Source organism: Boleophthalmus pectinirostris, unplaced genomic scaffold (genome assembly GCF_026225935.1).
Source record: "Boleophthalmus pectinirostris isolate CB_2022bp ecotype Guang Dong unplaced genomic scaffold, ASM2622593v1 HiC_scaffold_5, whole genome shotgun sequence".
Taxonomy (NCBI): domain Eukaryota; kingdom Metazoa; phylum Chordata; class Actinopteri; order Gobiiformes; family Gobiidae; genus Boleophthalmus; species Boleophthalmus pectinirostris.
The window spans coordinates 35700765-35711299 of record NW_026571404.1 but is presented as its reverse complement, the minus strand read 5'-3'; the positions used below and the strand labels follow the sequence as shown (position 1 = coordinate 35711299).

At 41.1% G+C, this 10535-nt stretch overlaps 1 protein-coding gene across 1 annotated transcript in view; it reads left to right on the top strand.

Moving 5' to 3' along the window:
• Positions 1-810: 810 nt before the first annotated feature.
• Positions 811-10535, top strand: part of sptbn1 (spectrin, beta, non-erythrocytic 1) — a 251358-nt gene continuing 241633 nt past the window's right edge. Inside the window, exon 1 of the mRNA XM_055162977.1 lies at positions 811-898. The gene's annotated coding sequence lies outside the window, so the exon portion shown is untranslated. The remainder of the gene's footprint in view (positions 899-10535) is intronic.

Sequence of the window (10535 nt, the reverse complement as noted above, 5' to 3'; positions counted from 1 at the left end):
GTCTATTGGCACTGATGGTTGTGACTTTTTAAATATGGGTCCCCAGAAAAAAGTTTAGTAAAAACGGCTCCATATTATGTTGTTAACTGTCTGTAGATCTTCCTTATACCATTTCATCAGGCTTTTATTCAACTGAGTGAAGCAAAACTGTCATGTAAAGGAACTGTACATAACCTTTGTTCTTACTGTTTTAAAAAATGTATAATCACAACTAACCCTGTGTTCCCAAAGCCTCAATCTGCAAAGAGACGAGACATATATGTTTTTCTCATTCTCAGTATACAGTCTGGGCTTCCCTCACCGAGCTGCAGACGCTGCACTAGCACTGATGATTCATGATTGGCTGCAGGAGCTGGAAGTGACAAAGCAGATAATCAGAGAGAGTGCTTTTAGGTTCAAAGTAACAGGATTTCAGCATGAAAATTAACTAAATACAACAATGATAAGTAATGCAATACTGTGGGACATTCTGAGCAAGTAAAAATATTGCATAGTCCACGTTTACTTTTGAGTTCATTTGCAAAACGTCAAAATTTGCAGAGCTTTTGAGCGTAAACTTAAAATCACATTATTTTTGTGTACATGCAGACCACAAACTTGTCTTGGATTTGACTAAAATACAACAAAAATATGCAAATAATAATAATATAAAATCAAAACTTGTCCCCGCTCGTCCCGTGTGCCCTCCCCGGTGCGTAAACCCAGCGCTCCTCCCTCTGCAGTCCGGGCAGTGCTGGAGCGGAGCTGGGCCGAGGGCGGGGGGAGGACGGCGCCGAGGAGGATTGGTGGATTTGAAGCCTCAGTGCTGCTGCTGCTGCTGCCTTGTTTTCGCTCGGCAGTCCGTCCGCGATTCCCTCCTCCAGTAGCGGGACCCCAGCGCGCTTTGGTCGGCCTCCAGGTGAGTGCAAACCCCGCTCTCCCGTCCCCGCGCAACGTCGTCGGCTTCCCTGCGCTTTTGCACGCTTTCCCCCTGCACCGATCCGCGCCTCATTGTGTCCGCATCACCTCCACGAAGGCGGCGCTGGCTCGGCTGTGTGTCTAGTTGTCGGATGTAGAACCATGGAGACCCTCTACTTCCCAATGCAGCTCTGCCCGTGAGGCGTGGTGCGTTCAAACTCCATCCAAACCCGCTAAATCATCCATTATTTACATCTCCCAGCGTTTGGCGATACATTTTGACGTATTTTTCCTCACATTTGTCCTTTTGCCCCCTTCTCCTCCTCGCTGTGGTTGAACTTGTGTCGCTATGGGTACATTTTGTTGTCTTTTCATGCGTCATAGCTGCGTGTTTTTGGATTTACTGGCGCAAAATCCCCCCGTTCCATCCTCCGTTTCGCGTCCCCCCGGCTGTTCTGTTGTTTTTAACCGACTTTGGAACGCCTTTCTCGGGATGGGATGAGGAGGATGATGATGGTGGATGCTCATGCAGGCGTGGTCGTGTGCGCTGACCTCACCCACTCATCAAAAACATTGCAATATTCCTTTAAAAATCCACCGCTAGCCTGTCTGCAGTGCCCTAGCCGGACTTTGCGAACAAACCGTGCGTAATTTCCAAATGTTTACAGTTTTGCGATTTGAAAACCCAGCGCAGTGTTGAATATATTGCACATTTCTTCACTTTAAAGGCTAACTTTGATTTCTGTTTGATTAATATTGCAGTGTGTAGTCGTATGAGTCAGCCTTATTGCGTTTTGTCCAGTTACCGTAAATTCTGCTGTTTTGGGGCACTTTTGGTTTTGCGCAGAGCTCGTTTGAAATCCTAGTGCAATTATGTAATCGGATACAGGCTGGGCCGCGGTGGGCTGTGTCCTATTCTATTCTCCTCCATAGTTTTTCTCTCCCAAACGGGCCCTAAACCCTAAAAACGTCCCTCTCTTTCCCGTAGCGCGCTTGAGTATTTTGGTTATCTAATCCTGAGCTCATGCTTCCTGTTATCTTTGCACCCCTCCCCGTGGATTTATTGCTCTGGTGCAACAACTGGGGAACATTTGGCGACTAGTTGTAATGTAACGGAGAGGTGTCAACTTGTTGCCTGGTCTGTTCTATTTCTATATGACTGCTGGTGAAGGAAACGTAAAGGAAACGTCTGTCCAGAGGAGTTGTTTTCTTGGGGGGGTTATGGGGGATGAGTGGGTCTGAGGAGCAGGGAGGGGGGGCAGGTGGGTAGAGTTACGCTTTGGGAAGTCTTGGTCAAGGACAATGCAGTTTGGAGGGCACTGGTATTTTGGTTCGAAGTGCAGGATTGGTTTGGGGAAAATGTGTATTGGCAGTTTTTTCTGAGGAGATTTGGTTTGTTTTGTAATAAAGGTGCACTACGTAACTTTTTGGTTGGATGGTCCGCCAATTACTTATCTCCTGGTGATGTTATTGCTGTGTCCGGAATCTTCTATAGTGTGGCATTAAACGTATCTATCTTGCATTTATTCAGTTACTGCTAAAATATTGATAAAGCACTTTGAAACATGCATTCTTACTGTGTGACTTGGTTGTTATCATCTAACCTGACTCACGCCATATTACCATGTGTCACTCTGAATCAACTTCTGCACATTTATCAATCTGGGATGGCTCTCTGAAAGAGATTTAGAAAATGTGGAACATCACAATGACTATTTGAATCTGATTTTGGACGCGGAAAATCCAAAAATTAAGTCCAGTTGAGAGAAAAGCGCAGACATCTTCCCTGTCCACAAATGCACAAAAAGTTCTCACCTTCTGCATGTTTTTCACAAACTACCGTATTATAAGACGCACTGTCATTAAATGGTCTAGTTTCAAACTTTTTTCACAAATAAACCGCACCGGACTTTAAAGGAAACACAACAGTGTGATGGGTCAGTGGGACTTTGTTTTGGCGTTTCACGGTGACTCTGGGCTTTGTTCAGTTGTGGCGTGTAGGGAGGGTGCTGTCTGGGACCAACGGATTGTCGGCGTGTTCGCAGTGACTCAGTTGTTCAGTTGTGTCTAGAAGCGGCACATTGCGCTCGCTTTTTCGGTTTGTTCCTCCGTTCCGTTCCTCGTCGTCGTGGAGTGATGAGTGTGTCTGCGGGTGTTTTTCGCTCTGTGTGTGTTTGTGTGTTCTGCGGGTGGTGCGGCTTTGTAGTTTACTGAAGTCGTGCTGGGACACCCGAGCGGATTCGTGTATAGGGTGCTCTGGATTGCGGGCGCGCAGTCATTTCGGTTTAAGAGCGCTTCTAATAGCCCGGAAAATACGGTAAATAGTCCTGTAGTACTGACTCTAAAATAGGCTGAAGTCCGTCGGCGTCACCATGTTTGTTTTGGTTTGTTTTGGTTCGTTTTGCTGCTTCGCTTTCAGCTTCAGCACAAACCGAGGATGTAAACTCACAAATATCGCTAGAAAACTTCTTGTTTTACTCATGTATCTCCGTGGAGTTGAATGCTCTACTTCAGAACATAACCAAAGCCCATGGAGACAAATTGCTGGTGAGCCTAACCCTAACCCTCCAGCAGAAAGGTTACACAGTGGACCTTTAATAGTAGGTTTAGGATTACCCAGGATGATTCACATTTGGCCGCAGATGGAAATGGGCCTTTGACTATAATCCGGTGTGTTTACATTCGTGTTGTGCCGTGTCCATTAACATGCACTGTCCCAATTAAATTCATAAATAAATAAATGGGAGAAGACTGAAATCTGAACTGCAAAACTAATACAAGAACAGGTTTGTAGAGGTCTAAATTACAGGGTTGGCATTTTGGGTAACACAATAACAGAATATATTGTTTATTTGCAGAGGAAATGATGTTACTGTAGTATTTGTAATTTTCTGTGACCCAGTTTGGCTGAGAACACAGATCTGGAGCTCTATTCAGGAGATTTGGAATATTGAGAAGACGGTGTTACTGAACTGGAAAAATCACCCAGTTTGATCATGATTTCTCTGATTGAAGTGCACAAATTGTTCTTCAAATTTGGTAAAAATGATGTTTGGGTTCTTAATCAACAAAACCACACGTCTGAATGATGAAGTACACTTGAATGGTTGATTAGTGAATTGAACAGTCTGCAGTTATTTGGTTAATACAAGTCCTCTTCCCTGTGTCTATTGGTCTTATTGTCTAAACTCCCTCTAGTTTAGAGATTTATTTTATTATTTTATTATTTACAAGTACAAAATGACATGAATAGTGTCATAACCAGAGACGGGACCAAGTCCTTGTTTTGCAAGTCTCAATTAAGTCTCAAGTCTTTGACCTCAAATCTGTGTCAAGTCCCAAGTCAAATAGAGGCAAGTCCAAGTCGAGTCTCAAGTCAAATAGAGGCAAGTCCAAGTCGAGTCTCAAGTCAAATAGAGGCAAGTCCAAGTCGGTCTCAAGTCAAATAGAGCAAGTCAAGTCGAGTCTCAAGTCAAATAGAGGCAAGTCCAAGTCGAGTCTCAAGTCAAATAGAGGCAAGTCAAATAGAGGCAAGTCCAAGTCGAGTCTCAAGTCAAATAGAGGCAAGTCCAAGTCAAGTCTCAAGTCAAATAGAGGCAAGTCCAAGTCGAGTCTCAAGTCACTGGCCCATAAATCCAAGTCAAGTCCAAGTCACCTGCTTTGAGATTCAAGTCATTAAACCAAAGTACCATATATAGATTAGATTTTTGCCATTTATATGAATTTTAAACTAAATTATACTTTCAAAAAATCACAGTATATTTATATGAGTATTTCTAGACTTTGTAAGAGTTGTAGAAATGCTATTTTTTCCTTTTTTAAATGTCTTGACAACATCTTAGAGTGAATCATTATGGTCAGAATAGATTTAAAAGTGCTTCTCATGTCTTCTCAAGTCCGAGTCAAGTCCCAAGTCATTCACCTTCAAGTCCAAGTCAGGATCCAAGTCTTAGTCCATTTTATCAAGTCAAGTCTCAAGTCCTAAAAATAGTGACGACCTGTAAGTCCCCACATCTGGTCATAATGTTAAACATACAAGAAATGAATGAAAAGGAGCAGAGAGATCATCATCTTATATTTTCTGCCATCTTTTCCAGACACTAAATTACCACTGACAGTTACTTTAAAACATTCCAAATCAGTGCATTTCATTTCAGTCACAAATATGAATCAATTGCAAACAGAAATCTGACGCATCGATTCAGGGTTTTCTGTTCCGATACCGTTCCAGTGTAGATGTTTTGGCTTTTAAGTATCTGCCATTACCCGATATCAACCGATACCAGGGCAGATTGAAAATAGGTCATAACAAACAGCGTATTATTTATCACTTGCCCTGCGTAACTTTTCAGGTTAGAGGTCTGCTACCATGGTGATGCCTTTGCTTTGCCTGTAATGTTCCACAATATGGTATTAAACTATATAAAAGATGCATTTATTCAATTAAAAACGTGCATTCTGATTGTGAGTGGGGTCGCCTCTTCACAGATCTCACCTGTAAATTACCCTGGTGGTGTCTCCTGCTTGTTTCTATGGAGATTGAGATTGGAGCTAAAGCAATAACATCTGCATGGAGACAAGTAGCTGGGCCCTCTACTAGTAAAGTTACACAGTGCACCTTTAATCTAACTACAGAACAACAACAAAATATGACAAGGTGTTTTGGGTCAACATTGTCCAGTAAATCGTCTTTTTACAGCATCTTATACACAAAACCGTGGCTAGCACTCATGCCTCACAGCAAGAAGGTTCTGGGTTCGATCCCCGCGTCGCCTGGGCCTTTCTGTGTGGAGTTTGCATGTTTCTCCCCGTGTCTGGATGGGTTTCCTCTGGGTGCTCCGGTTTCCCCCATCAACCCAAAACATACTGCATAGGTCTCCATAAACAGTTGATAGTCATGGTCAGTTTAATACAATCAAATCAGTCATTTTGTCCTTAGTCAAGACACTTTGCCCAATTTGCCAAGTATAAAAGTGGTGTGTGTGTGAGTGATGGTGATGGTCGGAGGGACCGATGGCGCCGAGTGGCATGGCAGCTGCGCTTCTGTCAGTGTGCCCCAGGGCAGCTGTGGCTACAATAGTAGTTTACCATCACCAGGTATAGAGTGAATGAATAATGCTGAATAAAGTGTAAAGCGTCTTTGGGGACAGAAATGTCTGTGAAAGTGCTATATAAATAAAGACTTACTTACTTACAAAATGGGATATCAATTGAACTAATCTTGACTGAACTGATATCTAATCCTTCAAAATGTTCAATATTCGATACCAGTATTGTATTGTTGCATCCCCGCTCTAGTTTAGACCCTCACAAACACGTTCTGAACAGCATGTGATAATTGTGTTTTGCAGTTCATTTCTGAGTCTGTCATGCGTTTACACGTCTGGGCACTGATGAAAATGAAGCAATAATCTGAATACTTGTTAAAAATGTATTGCAGTTCGATATTTCCTGTTATTTTCCAGCCCCACTACAAGATCATTCACCCGGAAACATACGGCAGAATACAGGACTGCAACATTATTCATCGAAACCACATTATGAATTAGGGATGGGCTGATATAGTGACTCATTTATTTATTTATTTATTTATTTGCCGATGCCAATATCCGATATTTGATGTGCCGCTGTGGCTGATAACTGATATTTTCTAATACTAATATTTCCTTAGCGATGCCCTCCAATTTATTTTAAGTAACTTTATTATAATAAACATAAAAGAAATAGTTACATGTTTGAGTAAAAATACAGCATGTAATGTTTTCCTGTTTCCATTCTGAGTCATTCAAAATGTTCAAAAAGGGCACTCTGGTATCTCCTTTTCTTAATTTGAATGGGCACAATTAGTAAATAACAAAGGCTGTAGTGTTTTTAAGTACAAATGACAAAATCTCTTGTCTTATTCTGCATAAAAACTGCTAACCCTGTAGTTTAGATCTCTACAAACATGGTCTGAAAGGCGCTTCTGGCATTGTCTGTGTTTTAAAAAGTGAACTCGAACAGAATCCTAAAAAGCTCACGATATGGTGGGGAGGCTCACTATTACGGATCTAACAATATCCAAATCTCTCGGTACGATATTTTCACGAAATACATCTCATGGTACGATATTTATTACGATATTTTGTGGAGGTTAACAAAACTGAATATGCTTCTTTTTCCTCTTAATGCCTTGAAAACACTTACCTCAAAGAACTAAGACTTAAAAGTGTTAGAACTGTTATTTCTTCTTGTAGTCTGCACTGAAATGGAGCAAAGGATCATGGTCTATGTAGTTCCCTTCCCGTTTTTAGCTTTTGCTGCACCATAACTCTTAATTTAAGCAAAGAGACTTGTAATTTGATACATTGTGATGGTTCACGATATTATTGTGAGAACTTTGACGATACGATATCACGATATTTCGGTTATTGTTACATCTCTACTATTAACTAAATAAAAATCGCAATTGGATATTTTTGTGGCCACAGGAAACTCTCACCCTCACTTTTCCACACTGACAGGAAGGGGCGGGGCTTGGGTGTTTATTTAGTCTTTTTTTTATGTATGTTTGAGCTATAAAACCACCTGTAATTGAATAAATGTAAAGTAGAGCTGTTTAATGTCATACTGTGGAACATTCCAGGAAGAGAAATGACATATCCATAGAAACAAACAGGCGACGGACCCTTCGCTGGAAAAGTCGCACCTTTTAAACACGCGTGACATGATGGAGAGCTCCAGTAAGACCTAGAATTTTCCATCTTTTAATATGGGAATATGGGAGTAATGCATATGACGAATACGCCAACATTTGAACAGAGTGGACAGTAAAGCCGTCCTCAAAGACAAGACCAGTTCTTCATCACATTTGCAGACCCCAAAATGGCCAATGGCTCTTTACAACATGGAGTCCAAATCAAAGAACTGCATTTGTTCAAAGCATCAGCTGAAATGTGATCCTTGAGCGAAACGGCATTAATAACACCCGATCAATACAGGGCAATGCATTTTTTATTGGGCTCTATCGCTCGGAGAGAGATGGGAGCAGATGTTAAGTGCTCCGGGCTCCACAGATTTGACTAGTAATTTGTGTTGAAGTCATGTCTGTAGGCCTGCTCCACCGAGCTTATTCAAACACTGAAACAAGGTGAAAGGTGCACCATATAACTTTTATGGTGGAGGGTCTGTCAAATACTTGTCCCCGTGGAGCTGTTATTGCTTTGTCTGGAATGTTTCACACTGTGCTATTAAGCCTTTCTATCTTCATGGAAGACCGACTCAGACCAAGTTACAGGTCATATCTGTGGAAATGCAACCCGCCCACAGTCAGAATGCCTGTTTTTCTAGGTATTTTTGTGCTATAAAACTAGCCAGGCTGGCACTCAATTTCATTTCTCTCCAGCGACTAGGTCAGGAATCGGAATACACTAGACAGTTTGCAAGAACCCCAGAAGTTATAGACCGCGCACTGGCCAATCAGCGAAGAGCTGTGAAGCAAGCAATTACTTGGATACCACTGAGTGTCCTGGCGCATTACGCACTTTTTGACTAAATAGCAGCGATTGGTTAAATTTTAAAAAAGTAACCGCCTACTGTCGAGTGAACAAATCCTAATGCTGTGAGGTCAGACGGTTTCCAAGAAGTGAAATCGACTGATGAATCAGGCTACGATAAAACCGCCTGTAATTTAATAAATGTAAGGTAGAACTGTTTAATGTCATACTGTGGAACATTCCAGGCAGAGCAATGACATATCCATAGAAACAAAACCAAAGTTCATTATTTTTTATTCAATTCAAGTTTATTTATGCACCACATTTAAAACAACTTCATCTGACCAAAGTGCTTCACATTCAAGTCAACAAAACAGAAGAAACAGTTACATATACAGAAAACATGTGAAAACTACAATAAAAACAGCAAGATAACCTGACTAGCTAGGACTAAATATTCAAACCAAATATGAGATGCAGATTTGCTACTTTTTAAACAGTTGTTGTTTTTTTTGTAACGTCTGTCTGATATTAACTGATAACAAAAAACAAATACCGACTTGAGTGTCCCATTCTCTCTGTGGGAACACCCCCCCTCCCTCCGAGCACTCCCTTCTTTCAAGTACCTGCTGTACCCATGAGAGGGGAACCGGGTCACGCTGACCAAAGTGACCCGATGCATTGAGTTAGAAAATCAGCATTCTATATCATAACAAAATGAAGTCTGATTGTAGCGAGGCCAAATGTCAGGTCTTGTTTATGTCATTTTACCGATCTTCCTGAAGCGGCACACAGTTTTTTCAATATGTAATATCAATATAATCCTCATTTGCTCACAGAAGTTTACTATCAAATCGTATTTTAAATATTTTTTTCTTGTTCCCCATGTCCTGTAGCATCTGTAAATGTTGATTTGGGGAGAAATATGAATTATTTCTTTAGCTGCTGCTATGAACATAATTTGTAAACAGTGCAACACAAGAACCATAGAAAGCTACAGACTGTCTTTGAGACCACATTGCAACTTGTGTGTGTAATTAATACAATATATATAAAGAAAAGAAAGTGTTGTTTTTAAATGTATGTCTGTCAATCAACTAACTTAGTTTTATAGTGTACGATTCGGGGAGACTTTCCAGCTTAGGGACCTTTCAGCCAGGGTGACTTTCCATCTGATTTCCCAATTTCCCATATAACATATTGAGATCACCACATTACAGCTAAATCACTCCCCCTTCAGAGCACTATCACAACACAATAACGCTAATGTATTTATTTTTTTCAAACAGTCTTGGAAACTATGGAAAATATCTGTTTACATTGTTTGTTTATTCATAAATGTACTGCAAATTATGGCCCCAGTGGAATATTTTGTGGTTTTGAAGCCCTCTTATCAAACAAAGAAAGTTTTAAAGTGATTTTTAAGTGGACTCTCCCTTCCCTTTTCCTAACGCTCAGATGTGCATTGGAGCTGGAGCCAACCTAAACATGTCAAGCACACACAATAAAGAACTATTGTTGCTTACGGGGCCACAGGAAACACTCACCCTCACTTTTCCACAGCGACAGGAAGGGGCGGGGCTTCTCCTGCGTGTTTATGTACAGTCTCGAACATGTGCAATTCCCAGAGCTACTCAAACACACGACATGACATGATGACGAGCTACGCAAGGATCTAGAATTTTCCGGTGATTAAAAGTGCATTGTGTAACTTTTAATGCAATGAAATATCCACAGAAACCAAACCTAGATCAGAAAAGTTACACAATGCACCTTTAAACACACATTACACGATGGCGGGCTGCAGTAAGATCTAGAATTTTCCATCTTGTAATATGGGAATATGCCAAAACTCACTGTATGGATATAATGAATAGGCCAACATACGAACAGAGTGGACGTCATGGGCTATTTTAGTAAGTGGTTTCATTTAAGGGCGGGGACAGGAAGTGCAGTGTTTTATGGGAAATGTGGTTTTGAGCTGGATGGATGTCGAGCGCTACGGCTATAAAGGCTTTTGGCGCAGAGGTGTTGGCATTTGGATCACACTTAAGATGGAGTTTCCTAAATATTTAACAATTCTGGGTGTAGGTTTTATTTGAGGTTCGTCAAATAAAATGGCTTGGTTTTGGTTATAGAATAAAATTGTGTAAATTGCGATGG